Below are 19,653 nucleotides of genomic sequence, written 5' to 3'. Positions count from 1 at the left end.
CAGAGATTGTACTCAATCTACGAATTATAAAAACGTTCTCGAATTACTAGGATTCTCTAACTTGATAAGTGATAACACTCGTTTTGACAGGAATTCATCCTCATGTTTAGACCATATCCTATGTAATTCTCAAGACAAAATTTCTAATTCCGGTGTTATAAACACAGGCCTAAGTGATCATATGCTGATATTTTGCACACGCAAATTTTGTAAAGCAAAATACTCATCGCATAAAACCATTTACTCAAAATCATTTAAACAGTACAACAAAGAGGAATTCCTGTCAAAACTGTCCGAAATAGATTGGACAAAAGTTACATCCAAAGTTAATGTTAACGACGCATGGTCGTCATTTAAGGAAGCTCTTAGCTCCGTCATTAATTGTGTGGCACTCCTTAGAAAGATAAGGGTGAAACAAAGATCAGATCCATGGTTTAACACAGATATTCTAAATGATATACGAACTCGTGATCAATATTTTAATAAATTTAAAAAGAGTAAAATCAAAGAAGATTATGATATGTATTGTAAATTAAGAAACAAGGTCAAGCGCAATGTTAAAAAAGCTAAATCAACGTATTTTCGAAATAAAATAATTGAAAATAAAAATAATCCTAAGAAATTATGGCAACATCTTAAGAAATTAGGATATAGTGAAAAGACGTCTGAACAAGCTAAAGTTGTTTTGGAAATAAATGAATCAAAAATTCACAATCCACAGGAGGTTGCTACACATTTTAATAATCATTTTACCAATGTAGCAAGATATCTTGTTGATAAACTTCCACCCATGAGTAACATGTTTATCTATGGTTCCAAAATTGTAAAAGACTTTTATTCTTCAAAAGTTACAACTCTCTTTAGCCTTAAACCTGTGTCAGAAGAATTCATTCTTAAACAACTTGAAAGTCTTGACCCTACGAAAAGTACAGGTCTCGATGGGCTACCAGCTAAATTCCTTAAAGATGGCGCCGGTGTACTGGCTTCCCCTTTAACGTATTTTATCAATTTGTCAATTAATACAGGAGTTGTTCCGAGTGATTTTAAAATAGCCAAAGTCATCCCACTGTATACCAAAAAAATTTCGTAAAAATCCAGAAAACTATAGACCCATCAGAGTTTTAAGTGTTGTCTCAAAAATTCTCGAAAGGTCGGTTCATGTTCAGTTAGAAGAACAGTACCTTGTGGAAAATGATCTTATTTATCAATATCAGTCAGGTTTTCGGCAATTTCATTCTACCGAAAGTACTTTAATTAATCTATTAGACACAATTAAATTAAATAGCTCCGAAGGTACACATACTGGTATGGTACTTATAGATTTATGTAAGGCATTCGACACTGTCGATCATGACATATTGTGTGAAAAGCTTTTGTTAATGGGCATCACCTCATTAGATTGGTTTCGTTCATATTTGTCAAACAGAAGCCAAATTGTTAAAATCGAAGACTCCTTATCCGTTCCCATGGATATTTCATGTGGAGTTCCACAGGGTAGCATATTGTAGCTTTTTTTATGTTTCATAAACGATATGGTTGTAAGTATCGACCCTGAATGCAAATTGCTGTTATATGCTGATGACAGTGCAATTGTTTTTTGGCACAAAGATCCGACTGTCGTCGCTGATAAACTTAGTAAAGCTCTTGATTCATGTAGAGTATGGCTTGTCGATAACAAACTATCTATCAATATCAGTAAAACTGAATCTATCATCTTTTGTACCCAAAAAAGGCTTCAACGTTTACGATCTTTCAATATTATTTCTCATGGCCTTACTTTAACGGGTTCAAAATCAGTAAAATATTTAGGTATAGAACATGATGGTTCTGCCTCTTGTAACAACATCGCCAAACGTGTAATAAAAAAGGCGAATAGTAGATTAAGGTATGTCGTCAGGCTAGTTGCTTGGACAAAAATACGAAAAAACTGTTATGCTCTGCCTTAATTCAATGCTTGTTTGATTATTGTGCTTCGACTTGGTATGAAGGTATTGACAAAGTTTTGAAGCAAAAACTACAGACCACTCAGAACAAATTTGTGCGTTTTATTTACGGTTTCGGACCACGATCTAATATTGGTCAGAAGGAGTTATCAGGCATTGGCATGCTTAAGGTGGAAAGTAGAGTAAAATTGTTTAGGCTTTGTAATGTTCATAAAATTGTCAATAACAATGCAGCTCCATATCTATCTGAACATTTCTTACGGACATCCACAATCCACACACATAACACACGCCAACGTAATGTTAATCTGGTTTTACCTCTACTTAAAGGAAATAAACAGTCTCATTCTACTTTTTTCTTCTCTGCTATCAAAGACTGGAACGCTCTTCCATCAAACTTAAAATTAATTTCCAACATAACTACCTTCAAATCTCATATTAAAAAACATTTTGAACGCAATATTTTATATCTATATATAAATTTACGTAAGGGCAAAATTCGGTAAATCGCGCCTTACTTTTAGAATTTTTACTCGATGGTATGTAAAGTTGGTTCGTACTTTCGGTACTGATTTTAACCACCTGATGTAACCCTGTTTACTAATTAAATTAAGTTAGATAATTAGTTATTGACGATTAAAACGAATTTAGGTTCAACGATTTGCCCCAGATAGGGGTGTTTTCCGATCGTGGTATACACTGTCTAATGGATGTTCATCTTGAAAAATACCCGCCACAAAAATGCGAGGAGGCTTCGCATTTTCCTATCTCCTCCTACGATAATTGTTTTTCATAGCTGAAAACCGGTTGAACAGCTCGAGTACAGTATCATAATGTTGAAGACAGGCCGATTTTCTTACAAAAATACTATTTTGATAGATTTAATATACGTTTATACAAATGTATTGATTTGCGATGAATGGAACATTCCAATCTCTTTGTCGTTCCACAAGTGTCTATTCCCTCAGGCGTCGTAAAGGAAAGTACTGTATACCATGTGTATACTCATAACAGAAATTCGATCCATTTTTTTTTTCAATCTGTGCTGCAGAGGTTGGATATAATTTTTTTTAAACAGATAATGAGCTAGCGTTTTCAGTCGCCGTAATTTAATATTTATTACCGATTAAATCGAATTTATGATTTGCCCCGAATAGAGGTGGTTTTCACAAATTGTTTAACATTATATATAAACATACGTCGTAGTGTATCGTTACATGTACTGTACTATTTCAATCGACTACGACGGTGATAGTTTCAAGTATTACATCGCAATGTTTTACTGTGTTTAGTGGTATATTATTTGTAAAACATGTTAATTAATATTTCGTTACAAAATAAAGAATATATTTAAAAATTGTTCCTCTTTGCACCCATCCTCTTCCCCATCTCTCAACCATAATTTTACATACAAAACACAAATTAAGTTTGTTTAAATTTGACTTAAACAATTGGTCTCAATTTGTGACAACTTTCTCTTTCGGAAGTAATTCCCAGTGTGCTAATTTTAGTTGAGTACATAAATCACAGTGTCTATTTAATCGTTCCTGTAAACGACATATATTATTGTCCTGCATTATTGTACTGAAATCGCCAGTTTTTTAACGCTGAAATTACTGTGTATTCGAGAACCATCTGTGGGCACGACCTAGATGGAACGCGAGCGAAGCGAGCGTACCATCTAGTTTAGAATAATTTTGATAACTATAATGGTCTTGTGCAATTTTTCTCATTACTTGTTTGCTTTCTCTTTTAATTTTTCTGTTTTACTGGGCTTTATTTTAATGTATATATATATATATATATATATATATATATATATATATATATATATATATATATATATATATATATATATATATATATATATATATATATATAATCAAAGAGCTGCATAGGCAGGATATATAAAAAAATCAAGATCAAATAAGTTAAAACTGCCTCAATATAGATTTATTTTAACGACATGTTTCGGGCATAGCCCATCATCAGGCCCATTATCAATAATAATGCCGGACACCATTGTGTCTTTTTTTTAAACAAATTATTTCAGCGTGTACTAATTAAATATGTAAGTTCCTATATCACCTGATGATGGGCTATGCCCGAAACATGTCGTTAAAATAAATCTATATTGAGGCAGTTTTAACTTATTTGATCTTGATTTTTTTATATATATATATATATATATATATATATATATATATATATATATATATATATATATATATATATATATATATTTTATAAATGTTGTATTTTCTCTTGTTTGTTATGTGCAATTTGGACCCCATTGGAAATGGGCTGGTTTTTTTTTTTTTTTCTGTTTATTATTTTAATGTTGAGCATCAAATAAATTCAATCAATCAATCAATTACCTTAATTATGACGTAATATGGGACAATATAGAGGGCGCTTTATAAGATGGAGAGAGCCTTTGCCAACCGAAATGTTTGGTCTTGGTCTTAAGGATTTAACCTATAACACTGGAGCCTCGGTTCGAGGTCTATCAAGAAAATGTTCTTTTAATAGTTGAGAGAGATTATTTAGAGGGTTAGGTTTAGTATATTTAGGAAGTAGATCAGCTATCTTAGCCTAATATATAATATTATTAGAAAATAATTAAGGTAATGCATTATTCATGATTTCTGCCTTAACCTCGTAGGAAAAATAATAATGCCGGACACCATTGTGTCTTTTTTTTAAACAAATTATTTCAGCGTGTACTAATTAAATATGTAAGTTCCTATATCTTGAAAACATTGTTAGAAAAACCCGTGACTATTTAGAATTAGGTTATTTTTAATATTTTTGTTGAAAAAATGATTTACACATTTGTTTTTACAGTTAACGGTGTACAAATGTTGTTGTTCGCACATTTTAAGGCAACATGTCTGGAACTTAGAGCGCCAGATGGTAATTTCTCCGTGAAACAATTGCGCGTGCAATGAATTGCTTTATTTAGGCCTAATGGTTGTATTCAGTAAGTATTTATTATGAAGTATCCACATGTTGCTAGGCTATAGCAGACCGATAACAATCATTTGGTTTGAACTAAAGACTGGGTCAAATCGTCCCACCAAACCTGTACCTCCTGTTCTGGTTTAGATCCGCCTCTGAGCTTGGGAAAATCGTTAATGTTAGTAACATGTATGAAACGGAAAAGTGGTAAAATAATAATTAAGTTACATAAATCAACATCAATTAGTATTATAAAAGAGACTATCAATATGTACAGTATGATAGCATATACATATTTTATTTAGTTTTTTTTTTCAATCTAAAATAAAAAGCAATAGCGTTAGACTCATAAAAAGACAAAAAAAGTAAATTTATTATGTAATTATTCTGGTAATGACGTCATGCGAATTTAGCGTCGTTATTCTCAACTGTGTTCAACTGACAATAATAGTTCAATTTAAAATTCAATTGTATTATTTGCTTGAACAAAACGCGCGCGTACAAAAAAATAAGATGACGTGACCATTGAAAATATGCACATTTAGAATTAATTTTAGAACTTCGAGAAAAGCGTTCTATTAGAAAATGTATATCACATCATGATACTGGTAGTTGATTTATGATTGCTTTAAAACATTACAATAGTATTTTGTTTCATCAAAATAAATATTAATAGGAATTTTCCCAGTAGAGAAAATTAGTCAAGCGCAGGCAGCTGCGCTCGATAACAATCTATTTAATTTTCTCTATTGGGAAACATTTTAATTTCTTGTTAGTACAGTATAGACTATTTATATATCATTGTTTTAGCTAATAACACACGTACATTGTTGTGAATTTATAGTCTGCTTTGGGTTGCCGCGCTATCAGCTGTAACTAATTGGCGCTATCTCCTCCTGTGAATACTAAAGCGCGTAATTTACATCAATGATGGTACATGAAAAGCTACGCGCCAAGTAGTTAAAATCCCGTCGTAACATGTAGATATTCTTACAAGGTCACCATTCAGCAGCCATATTTATTTTTTCCATTATGATTTACCAGGGAATGCTGAAGAATCCCTCTTTGGGCACCCCATGTCCTTTAAGTGGACACCTATTAACATTTCAACTGTAAAGGAACGACTGGAAATAATATTTACACTACGGTCAACCCCCATTCAGAAGACATTTATAATAAGGGAGAGTTTGTCCGTAAATCAAGTTTCATAAAATTTATTTGCAGACTCTGACAAAATATAATAACGAATAAGGCAATAACAAAATGATATGAGGTCAAAGTTTGTGTTGGGCGAGCCTTAAATAAAGAATAAAACAATAAATAAATAACCTGTATGAAAAGGCAGAGTCTAAATAAAATGGAAGGAAGATTATTCCACAGTGTGGGTTCGGAGTATCTTATATTGTGTTGGAATGAGTTGGTTTTATGGGAATGGGTGGGTGACGTGTACAGAACAGACAGTTTTGAGATCGCGTGTGGTCACTGATGGAGAGACTACTTTAAATGACAATTTGATCGAGGACTATATTTTAACAACGTATGGGATGTAAAAATTACTTCAGAACCATCGCGAGATTAGGATATCGCCGCAGGCGCTCGCCGTACAGCTCCGTCGCCGTAAATTGCTGTGACGTCACAGGTGCATCACAAAATTTACCTAATGAGTTTTCACTGTTGTTAACATACAAGAGATAGGTACCGTCACTTCAATTGCTTATTTGACCTGTATTAGGCTTACATTTGCCAAAAATGTTTAGTCTGGTATTTTGAAAAAGCACTTAAATATCCAGATAAGCTAAAGAAACAATAACAAAAACCTATTTGCCGGACTTGTCTAATGACCCGACGAGTAGCTAGAAACATGACGTATCATGCTCTCTAGAATCATTCAACCATATCAAAGATAGTGTAGTAGGAAGATGTTACACTTCGCTCAAAAATTAGAGAACCGCTCGAGATAGGGCGCCTCTCACGACGAGTAGGGATAGACGGATCTGAAACATGAGGAACGCTATGGCAAAGCCCAATGAAAATGGTGTTTTCGGCAATAAATTGTAAAAATAAGCCACAAAAAACAAAACAAAAACTTCTTTTTTGTCTTTATTATACAAAGTTAAAAATTAATATGATGTTTTCATACTGTTTTTGGATCTTTTTAATTGTTAATACATTTATTTGGAGTGAGTTTTGGCATGACATGACTGTAAACACTGAGCTAGGATCAGGAGGAGGCTTACGCGCGCCTGTAGACGCATTCATGAATGGATGCTGGTCATCTCGTACCCAAACCAACCCGTACCCATAAAAACTCTTACCCATCTTGGTAAACCCCAGTCAAGTCTGAAGTCATAATGCAAATTTTACAGTATACAGTATTGTTGTTGGCAAACAATATATGATTTATGAATAAATGATAGCAATTCTTCTGCAATTTCAATATTTTCTATAAAGCAATTTCTATAAAACTCTAGGGGTAGAATCTGTAAATTCATTTCTATAGAAATTATCTGTATAGATTAACATAGAATTCTAAAACTTCTATAGATAGAACATTTTTTGTAAGGGTAGTATAATGTATAAAAGGGGGTAAAGTAGGCCTCCCCACGGATATTTTTTCCTTTATATATAACCTCACCAATAATAACTTATTGGCTTATAATTAATATTATCAATATTGTTAGGCGTTACAATCATGGCATATAAAATTACGATGAATGCACGAAAGTTCGGAGTGTTACAAGCATAATATAATAATTAGTTACAGTATTATTAAATTATTCAAATTAATAGATAATTAACAATAATTGGTTTTTTTTTCAGTAAAAAAACATACTAGTAGTCCTAAATTCCTATAATGTTCAAGCCTACTGGTACCGTATTCAGTGTATGCAGATCGACTATTTGTATAATATTATTATTGATTACAATAAATATTGATTGATTGATTGATTATTGATTACATGCCATACTACCTATTCTCTTTTATTACCCTTAGAAATAAACCATACGTAATCGATTATTATATAGGCATACACATTGTAGGCCTATTTACCACTAGACATTAATTCACAAACGTGGACGGATACAGACGTGCTCAACGCGAGCTCTCTAGGCCCGCTTACTGTATTGCTAGTTGACCAATTTTTTAACGCAACCGCCGACGAGAGATACGACATATCAGCCATTTTTACCAGGTGCAAACATTCCAACGCTAATTTTGCGGTCGCTGCAACAAGTGTCATTTTTGTATCGCCTGCCTATATTTACAGTTCCGGTAATTATCAAACGAGGAAGAATACGTCCCACATACACCGGACTTTTGATCTTAGAGGGAAAGGCTTACTCTTTGCTATCTTGCTTAAATGTGGTGATATTTCTCCAAACCCGGGACCCGGAATCCATCTCAATATGGAGGAAGACTTCAAGGTTTTTAAAGAAAAGGGCCTTCACTTCATTCATCTTAACGTAAGGTCAATACTGCCAAAGATGTCTGAACTCCGCCTTCTCGCAATAAAAACCAATGCTGCCGTTATCTCTATATGTGAAACTATGTTGGATAATACTGTTCCTGATGCGGAGCTCAACATTGAAGGATACAACGTTTTCCGTCGAGATCGAAATCGGTCTGGAGGAGGTGTTTGTATTTTTGTCAAGGAAAGACTATCTATACGCGAACGCCGGGACCTGGATTCTGAAAGTATTGAATCAATTTGGATGGAAATTTTGCTTCCGAAGACGCGTCCTATTGTTGTTGGATCAATTTATCGTCCACCAAGTCAATCATATAAGCTATTTATTGACTCGTTTGAAAATATATTGGCTGCTATTCGACATGATGTCGAAGTTATTGTCCTTGGTGACTTCAATATTAATTTGAAAAATGAATCTGCATCAATATACAAAAAGTTAGAAACAACTCTTGAAACTTTTAGCTTTACCCATCTGATAAAGGAACCAACTCGAATTACTAAGTATACATCAACAGTTTTAGATATTATCATATGTAACCATTCGCAAAAAATTTTGCAATCGGGTGTCATCCATGTAGGCATTAGTGACCACAGCCTAACGTTTTGTACTCGTAAATCTTTAAAATATAAATTTAACCAATATAAAACTATCAAAATTCGTTCACTTAAGAACTACGATGTTAATATTTTTAATGAGCAATTAACACAATCTGATTGGTCGCCTGTTCTCGATTCATCAGATGTGGACTTTGCCTGGTGCTCTTTTAAAAAAATATTTTTGTCTCTTATAAACAAAATGGCTCCTCTCAAACAGGTGCGCCTAAAACAAAAATCTGAAGAGTGGATGACACCGGAAATATTAAGTGCCATAAAAGAAAGAGACTCACTATTAAATAAGTTCAAGAATAACCCAAATAGGCCAGACCTTTACGATGCATTTCGTAAGTTGCGTAATCGCATACAAAAGGACATAAATAAAGCAAAATCTGAATGTTTTTTAAATAAGGTAGAAGTTAACAAAAATAATCCCAATAAACTCTGGAAATGCCTTAAAGATTTGGGATATAAAAATAAGCCACAAAAGGGTAGCACTATTTCGTTAGATGTTAATGGGAATCTTTGCCATAATGAAAGCGAAGTTTCAAATTATTTCAATAAATACTTCGCAAATATTGCTTCCGATTTAATGAAGAAACATGTTTCTGGTTTTTCTCTCGAAGAAATTGACGAGAGCCTTATCGAAGAGGAATTGAGAAATCTCAACCCATCTAAAAGTGTAGGCCTTGATCAGATTCCTGCAAAATTTCTTAGAGACGGAGCTCCTAATATTAAAATACCAATAACACATATAATTAACCTTTCCATTAAATACGAACGTATTCCCTCGGATTTTAAACTCGCAAAAGTCACGCCCCTTCATAAAAAGAATTCCAGAACTGAGGCCAACAATTACAGACCTATAAGCATTCTCTCCTCAGTTTCGAAAATTCTGGAGAAGGTGGTATATATACAAGTTTCCGATTACCTTGAAAGGAATCAACTTATCTACGATCATCAATCCGGTTTTCGTAGATCATTTTCTACCGACACATGTCTTATTCATCTTAGAGATCACCTTAGAGTTCAAATGTCAAATGGTTTATTTACGGGTATGGTTTTACTCGATGTCCAAAAGGCCTTTGACTCGGTCAATCATGATATTTTGTGTAAAAAACTTAAGTATCTAGGATGCCGGTCTATCGGTTGGTTTCAAGCGTACCTGTCTGGGCGAAATCAGATTGTCGATATTAAAGGTACCAAATCGGACTCTATTGAGATTGGATGTGGAGTCCCCCAGGGTAGCCTTTTGGGTCCTCTCTTGTTTCTTATTTACGTGAATGACCTACCATCTAGTATCGAAAGTGATTGTAAAGTTGTTTTGTACGGTGACGATTGTGCAATTTTTTACTCCCATAAAGATCCAATCTCAATCCAATCTAAACTCCAAAACAATCTCGTATCATGCAATAATTGGCTGATCGACAATCAACTTTCGCTTCATATGGGTAAGACCGAATGCATCTTGTTTGGTTCTAAACGTAGATTAAGCAAAGTAAACGAATTCTATATTGATTACTTTGGAACGACTATAAATGGATCAAAATCTATCAAATATCTAGGTATTGAGATTGACCAAAATGTATCAGGTGACGTCATTGCCCGCTCTGTTATAAACAAAGCAAACGGCAGACTGAAATTTCTGTACCGCCATTCACCATTTCTTAATTCACATTGTCGCAAAATTCTTAGTTTTGCTTTAATCCAACCGATGTTCGATTATTCGGTTTGCTCATGGTCTTCTACGGTAAATAAAAATTTTAAATCAAAATTACAAACGACTCAAAACAAAATGGTTCGTTTTATAAAAAAGTTAGGTCCCCGATCTCATATTGTTCAATCTCAGCTAAACGACGTTGGTATGTTATTTATGCAATCGTTTTATTAGAATTTCAGACAGTCATAATTACAATACTAGGGGATGCAATTTTAATTTTAGAATTCCAACTATCAAGCCAATGGCACATGTGACTTTTTTTTACAATGCTATTAAAGAATGGAATAATTTACCAATTAACATTAAGGAATCACAAACTGTTTGTTGTTTTAAAAGTAAAGTTAAAAAGTATCTACAGGAACGTTCACTAGCTCTAGAAACTATTTAATAAGCGCTTCTTCTTTTTTCGATAGTCCTATTATTATTGCCATTTTTTTTTTTTTTTTTTTGTAATTTTTATATGTTGCATTGTTTGTCTTTTTGCTGTTCTTTCAAAGGACCTCATTGGAAACAAGTCCGTAGAGGACTTTTATGAGTTATCCTTGGCATCCTTGTTTTATTTTGGTATTTATATATTTGCTAATTTTAATTGTATGTCTGTGATATTTTATGTACTGATGCCGAAATAAATCAAATCAAAATCAAAAGCTCCTAATATATTTATTCACTCTGATGAAGAAGTGTTTCTAAAGCTAGGTATTAAATTTTCTATCTCTGTCCAATGATAAACAATTAAATGTAAATAATTTTAAAAAGTTCAATTGATTTGATGATGATAAAAACATTAAAATAAAAGAAATAAAATACGGGTAGATAAATTCCAGGTACGGTACCTAAACAATTCCAGGTAATTGAAACACAAATTTGTATTCCAAAGCATATAAATATGATTCATTTGCACTTTCTATAAAGATAACATTACATTTTATATGTTAATTCGTATTAAATCTTAATTTTACAATCATATTATTATTCTACTGTTATAATAGCCTATTTCCTATACAATAACTTTCCGTATCCCTACTCGACGTGCGAGGCGCCCTTTAAATTTAGCTCCATGTTGTCTCGCTTTTATTTGAATTGAACGAATAGGAAGTGTAACATCTTCCTACTTCTACACTATCTTTGACCATATCGAAGAACTAAAAACTGTTTTAATACGTTCGCGGTGATTCTTGGTGATCGAATAAAGGTGATGATGTTTATAGTAATCCATCGGCCTAACACTTGTACTCAAAGACGATCGATGGTGAGTAAATTATAAAAGTTCATGAATTTAGGCGTTCATAAACGGTGGCCACAATTATCAGACCGACTCGATGAGTCGATACCTAGCTAGTAGTAGTGTGCCTAGCCTAGGCCCAGGACGCTAGGCATAGGCACCCTGATATAGGCATATCATCAATGGGCAGAATCACCACCACACACACCGACGACACGACCCACCATCGCGTGTGTGACACACGACACACTACAGAGAGGAAGGTTTTGAGTGCGATATGGTTGAGTGATTCCACGCGTCTAATACCTAATACAGGTCAACTTAGCAACTTAAGTGACGGTACCTATCTCTGCTATGTTAACAACAGTGAAAACTCATCAAGTAGATTTGGCGATGCACCTCTGACGTCACAGCAATTTACGACGACTGTAGTGTACGGCGAGCGCGTGCGGCGATATCCTTAATATCGCGATTGTTCTGAAATTATATGTACATTCTTAATAAGTTGTTCAAAATATGGTCCACAGTCAAGCTGTCCTTTAAAAGTAATTGTTTTTTTATATATAAAAAAAAGACAATTCATAAAGTTTGTTTAGGCGAATATTCCCAAATATTGATTGGTTGTGCATTATTCGCAGTGAAATCGCATTGGTTCCTCCCGATCAGCGCGAATACATTATTTTGCCTGGTGGATAACAGGCTAAAGCTAATCATTAGCTCAATGTGAATCTCTTGAAGTTCTGCGCATGCACAGACTTGCGTTTTCTAAAATAATTGTGCATCTTGTGAAGTTGTGCGCATGCACAGACTTGCGTTGTCTAAAATAATTGTGCATCTTGTGAAGTTGTGCGCATGCACAGACTTGCGTTGTCTAAAATAATTGTGCCTCTTGTGAAGTTGTGCGCATGCACAGACTTGCGTTGTCTAAACTTATTGTGCCTCTTGTGAAGTTGTGCGTATGCACATACTTGCGTTGTCTAAAATAATTGTACATCTTGTGAAGTTCTGCGCATGCACAGACTTGCGTTTTCTAAAATAATTGTGCATCTTGTGAAGTTGTGCGCATGCACAGACTTGCGTTGTCTAAAATAATTGTGCATCTTGTGAAGTTGTGCGCATGCACAGACTTGCGTTGTCTAAAATAATTGTGCCTCTTGTGAAGTTGTGCGCATGCACAGACTTGCGTTGTCTAAAATAATTGTGCCTCTTGTGAAGTTGTGTGCATGCACAGACTTGCGTTGTCTAATGATAGAAAAGGATCACAGTTTCCCAATAGGATTTCTGTTTTTGCCATCTTTAAAATGGCGAACCCTTTCACATTATGTGAAAATAAGGTGTTAAATAATACGGTATATAGCCAGAGCCTTCGAGAAGAAATGTTGAACTGATTATATAAATATTTATATAAATATACCAACAAAATTAATTTATTTCTAGGCTTAATTAAATTTGTTGAAAGAATAATACCAAAGGATTTAAACTACCTGTTGCGTGCCGCTAACATGTTTAATTTAACAACTGACAAAGTTGTAAATAAATAAATATTCATGCTTGGAATAATGCCCTGCTCTTAGTAAATATATGCAATAAAAATAAAAAGAAAAGCAACACCGCTTTATAATGAATTTGTTGAATTGACGAATAAGCAGTTTATATAAATACATTTTTAAACAATACTCGGCCTACTTTATCTATGCAAAGGGCATAATTTCCATTATCTAGGAAAATTATGTGATACAGCATTCATTGGTGTCACATATTTCTACTGTATCATAGGAATTAGGTTAACAGTAGGCCTATCATTTCAAAAAAATTAAATACATTTGATTCCAATCCATGTAAAGACACATTGTGAAAGCAGAAAAGCCTTTGTATGGGGATATTTGCGATGGGACGACTTGACTAGCATCCGAATTGGTGTGTTTTAGCATAGGCCTACTCAGTCTATTGCGCACCTGCTTCTCTAGGTCCTTTTCTTAAGCCACTAAACATTCTTTGACGACGTTCAGGCTTAGCTATTTACCCGGGTAATGGGGACCAATCAGTTATTATCGCTAACTATGGTGGAAGTGGACCAATTTTACCCTACCCGTGTAAACTTCTGTGAACATTGTCGGATGAGGCCTTTTGCTTTTTGTCTACAGTAGGTAGGCCTATCACATACACAGTAGTGGTCACGTCTTTAGGCCTAAACGCTTTCAAAATAATCCAGTAAGCAAAATATTCAGGCATCATAATTAAACTTTGTAAGCCAACATTTTTTCCCCTCCTTTTCACGTATTTTTATTATTATAGGCCTACCATATTGAATAATGTTAAAGTCTTTCACGCAACGCACACGAACGCCCTTTTGCGCGTGCTTTAATTATTGTTTAGGCCAACTGTGCTTGTGCTCTTTTATTGATATTTTTCTAATACTTAGCCTAAGAATTTTAGTTACGTGTTATTTCACATGTGGGTAAAAAAGGCCTGTGGATGCTAGGATCTGGGTTTACACCGACGATATTGTACAGGCCTACAACCCGATGTTTGAAAGTAGAAGAAATGTCAAACAACCGAACAAAAATAATATATGTTTTAACCCCCAAACACCCACAACCCCAATCAATCAATCAATCCAATTTTTCCCATGATCATATACATTTTATATTACCATATTTATTTCATCAAATGGAGCGAAATGGCGTCTACGATTGTACTGGGTATAGAAGAATCATAATACCGTTGGGGATGACGCTAATTTTCTTGTGTTATACCAGAAAAGAGCACTCTTCCCAAGTTATACAGAATATGAGATTTTCTCAATGTTTTATTTTGTAATATGCTAATGATTCCTGGATGTATTTAAAATTTTAAACGCAAAGGGAAGTGTTGTATATAATTATTTCAAGGTGTACTCTACATACTAACCATCAAAGTGTATACGGTACTGGTAGCTATGTATGTCAAAATCTTATCGATATATATTTTGTGATTTTATATATTGTGTAATAATAATAATATACTACATTTATATAGCGCTCTTTTCATGAATAAACATGCTCAAAGGCGCTTAACAAATTGTTTATATTACCCCGGTCATTTTTTTTCTATCAAACACGTATGGAAACATACTCCCATAATAATGCAGCTAGTAATCAGCGCAATGTTGTGTCTTGATCTATAACCGGTACACATGTATACACCTGGGTGAAGAGAGGCAAATGTAAGTAAAGTACGGTATCTTGCCTAAGGATACAAGCAATGCGACATGAGTTGGATTCGAACCACGATCTTCCGATCAGTAATCCAACGTGCAACCCACTGCGCCACACGCTACATTGGTCCTATTTTTGTTTTGTTTTTGGTACCATGAAATATGAAAATAAAAAATAGACGCTCTTTCCTGAACTTTGCAGTGTTACTGAAACTTACATGCATTTAGATATACTTTATCTTACATTTGGCAACTGGCGTTAAATATAATGTTTCCCGATTTACAATTTTTTTTTCTATTTTTTTATAACTCTCCGCATACAGAAACATTTACCATTCCCCCTATTCTACTCGGGGAAAAAAGCATAAACTATGTTTTACTTTGATAGTGATTATCATCAGATATTATTGCATTCACTCTGTGACGTCACAGCGGTGAATAGTCCTGTAATGTTTTCGACCCTCCAATGTCGTGTATGTATATTGTATGTTATTTTGACAGTAGACCTATGTCTTACAGTGCGCTGACAGTTAGGCTTAGTTCTGTAAAGCGTGTTTCCCACTAGAACGCCACGTAGCGACGTATCGACGCAAAGTGTTGTATTGCGTAATCACAAGTGGGAACCGACAACGCAATAGTGCTGCAAACATCGTAGGTTTGATTTCACGCAAGCGGGGGAAAACACAATGATTAGAAGGGCATTTTCTTACGTTGCGTAGGTTGCATTACGTTGCGTCACTAGTGGGAACCAAGCTTTAACAGTGTGTGTTAGACCTGTAATTAAGGGAAATAATGTGACATGGTTCATAATTTACTGTGGTGACTGTCAAGAGGCTGAAACAAACATAACCAAAAAAATAACAACAAGTTGGGTGTATACAAGTTGTTTAAAAACACCCAAGAGTCAAATAATGTTATAACTAATATCTAACCATAAACAATGCTTTAGCTTATATGATATATTATTTCACTTTTTGTGATTAATGTGCGAATCCATTAACATCATTATTAAGAAGAATGATTGAAAAGGCGAGTGTACTAACAAAATAATGCATTTTACACTTATTCTTGTTTTATACAAAGATCATTAGTGCAGAAATGTGAAACTAATAATTATGAATTACATATTTTCACATGAAATAACAATTTATGTATCATATTTTGATTTTTCAAACCAAGACGAACATTTTCAGAAATCCGATATAACAAGTCGTTATCTAATATATTTTTAATCCCGTAAATGTAAAGTGTGGTTCCCACTAGAACACAACGCAACGTAGCGCAGGGACGTGTCGATGCAAGTGCTGTATTGCGTAATCGCAAGTGGGAACCGACGATGTTGGAAACACTACATCGCAGGTTTGATTCACGCAGGCGGGGGAAAACACAATTCTTGGAAGGGCATTTCCTTACGTTGCGTAGGTTGCGTCACTTTGCGTCGCTCGTGAGAACCAAGCTTAAGTAATAACATAACTGTTGATTGTTACTTTGCAACTCCTTCATAAGGTTTATTCTGTCCAGTATATTTGTTTGTTCTAAATGTAATTAAACACAACACAAAGTCTATAAAATGTCCTGGAATGCCTGCGCACTTTAAAGAGCATTTCAATCCCGATTAATGTCTCAACTTGCCATCCCAGATGATATCACCAATCCACCTGAATATATACTGATCTAAAACTAGAAATAGAGAGGATGATGAAGCTCCGTCCAAAATAGAAATCAATGATGCAATTTAGGCATCTGAAAGGAAACATTCTATTGGTGATATGCGTGTAGGTTTCATTGGTTTTCAGATCCGAAAGTTCATTGTTTGGCTACATTGGCCTAAAACAACCTAGGCAGGTTTACGGTTTTCGCTCTCTTCCGGATGAAATCACCCGATTCCCAGTGCTGTATCTCCACATCTATTTCCAAAGTACCATAGGAATATTTGGTAATGCAGCACTTCATTTATATTATACCACATGTGGTGCCTGTATCATGTAATATTAGGTTAACGGTTAGTTTACTACTAGATATATGTGAAACACATGATGTACTATATTCCTATGATTCTTCGGAAATTGATAGGCCTACAGTACAGTATGGAGAATCGCCTGATAAAATAATGTAGTGTAGGCGACGACCGCACACTGCATACAGTGGGTCTAGTCCATGGACGGTATTTTGTTATGCAATGAGAAGCGTTCTAAAGCTTGGTTCCCACTAGAACGTAACGCAAGGACGTAAACGCAACGCAAGCGTTTTAACCAATGACAACCGAAGTTATAGACAGTTAGCAATTGCGTTGCGTTACGTCCTTGTGTTGCGTCGCCAGTGGGAACCACGTCTAATATAGACATTCGGTTTGTGTCTTTGATCGAGGGCCCTGTGTCATCAAAACTACGTTAATAAATCTGCTTGCAGTACACATTTTCAACTTGAAAAAGTTAGTTATATTATATACACTTATTCAAAAGTGCATCAATGTGTCCATTTGTGGATTATCTTAAAAGTTTAATCGCAGGTCCATAAATAGTTGTTCCTACTAAAACGCAACGCGGTGACGTATTGACGCAAAGTGATGTATTGCGTAATCACAAGTGGGAACCGACGACGCAACATTGCTGCAAACATCGCAGGTTTGATTTCACGCAGGCGGGGGCAAACACAATTATTGGAAGGGCATTTTCTTACGTTGCGTAGGTTGCGTTACGTTGCGTCGCTAGTGGAAACCAAGCTTTAGATATCTGATTACAGTTAATAAATTAGTTGTTACGTTGCGCTTTTCCTCTAAAGATACAGAAGGACGAGTTCCACCTGCTTCAGTTGAAATGCCCTATTGTTATCATCTTTTGATGAAGGTTATGTGATCGATTCATTAAGAAAATTATTCATTTCATTTCAGTAAACATAAATACTTTGTTTTTTGCTACAGTGCCTCGCAATCTCCACGATGTATTATTTGATCAGATCTGCATGCATCTTATTTGTAGCAAGTAAGTTTAGACGAATATGTTTAAATTATGTATTAAAATTGCATAAATCACTTGATAATGAAGACATAACACTGGTATTCAGCTTATCAACCCAAAGTGTTCATCAGTATTTGAACATTTGGCATTTATCAATCTTTTGCTTTTGCAAAAACGTGAATCTCTGCTTAAGCTAAGAAACAGTGGATAGGCAAAATAAAACATCTCTAGAGGTATGATCTGGAGGTCGTGGGTTCGATTCCCACCCTAGAATTACTTACTAAAATTCTCAAATGTACTTAAAAGTATAATGTATAAATTACGTCAGAGTAGAGCAAAACATCTGACCTATTACTCAACTCCCTGACGCAAAGCTACTACTCACAGTAATTAAAATACAATTACAACCCTGTTGGTGAAGTACCCGCTGCTTACTTGGGTTCGAATCTAGCCACTAGGCATCAGCGCAAGCTTGGTGGTCTAGAGATATGTACGCCAGGCTAGTGATCTGTTGGTCGTGTGTTCGAGTCCCATCCGAGAAGTTCCACCCGAACTATCTCAAATGTATTTGTCTGATTTTCTCTAGCTGTAACTCTGCATTCATTTTAAAGGTTTGTTATAAAGTGGTCTTTAATTGGGGGAAATGTAAAGGAAAATGTACGATTGGTTCACCAAACCACGGTTTTTGGTCTCTAATTAGAAAGAGTCTTTACTTGTAGCATCGACCTAGAGAGAGCAGGTAATGTTAAAGATTGCTGATCATCCGGGCTGCAGTAGGCCTACAGTTGTCTTTATTGGAGGGAGTCTTTAATTTGAAGCGGGCTTTAATTGGCCATACAGCCATACAGTCTATCACAAGTATATACATCGTTCACACTGAACCCGGATTTTGGTCCGGTCTTCAGATTAAAAAAAATCGTAATGTGGTGTTTAAGAACCGTTCACACTAACGCATTCCGTACAAAATGTCGAAAACGTAACATTAGCACTGGACCAAATACAGGCAGCGAAATCATGAATAATTCATGAGAACAAAGCTTGGTTCCCACTAGCGACGCAACGCAAGGACGTCGTAAGTGGTTTGACCAATCACAAGCGATGGATTATTCGAATAGTGGCTTGTCATTGATCAACTCGCTTGCGTTGTGCGTACGTCCTTTCGTTGCGTCTCTAGCGAGAATCACGCTTTATGATGGCTCATCAAATTAGGACATTACGGACGCTAGATTTTTTACAAGGTATTTGTGTGGCAAACTGATATAGATTTCAGTTTGCGGTTCGAAAGCCATCGAAATCTTCGTGGGTTTTTTTACTAGGAGAGACTGTGTAGAGTGAATTAGGTTCGGTCATATTGAGAATGTAGGTCGGCTATCTTGTAATTCGTTAACATAGATAAAATAAATAATATCATCATACATGCATCATTCACGATTTCTGCCTCAGACATCCAGAACAACATCCGGGCTTGTCATAAACGTAGCTTAAGTCTATCGATAAGTTTACAGTTTTTAATTTCACCAGCCATCAATTGTGCAATTGTATACATTATATTACATAGCGAAAGACTCACAGATTGGTATATATAATTTA

This window comes from Antedon mediterranea, chromosome 9, assembly GCF_964355755.1.
Source record: "Antedon mediterranea chromosome 9, ecAntMedi1.1, whole genome shotgun sequence".
Taxonomy (NCBI): Eukaryota; Metazoa; Echinodermata; class Crinoidea; order Comatulida; family Antedonidae; genus Antedon; species Antedon mediterranea.
Note: the sequence above shows the minus strand (reverse complement) of the source record.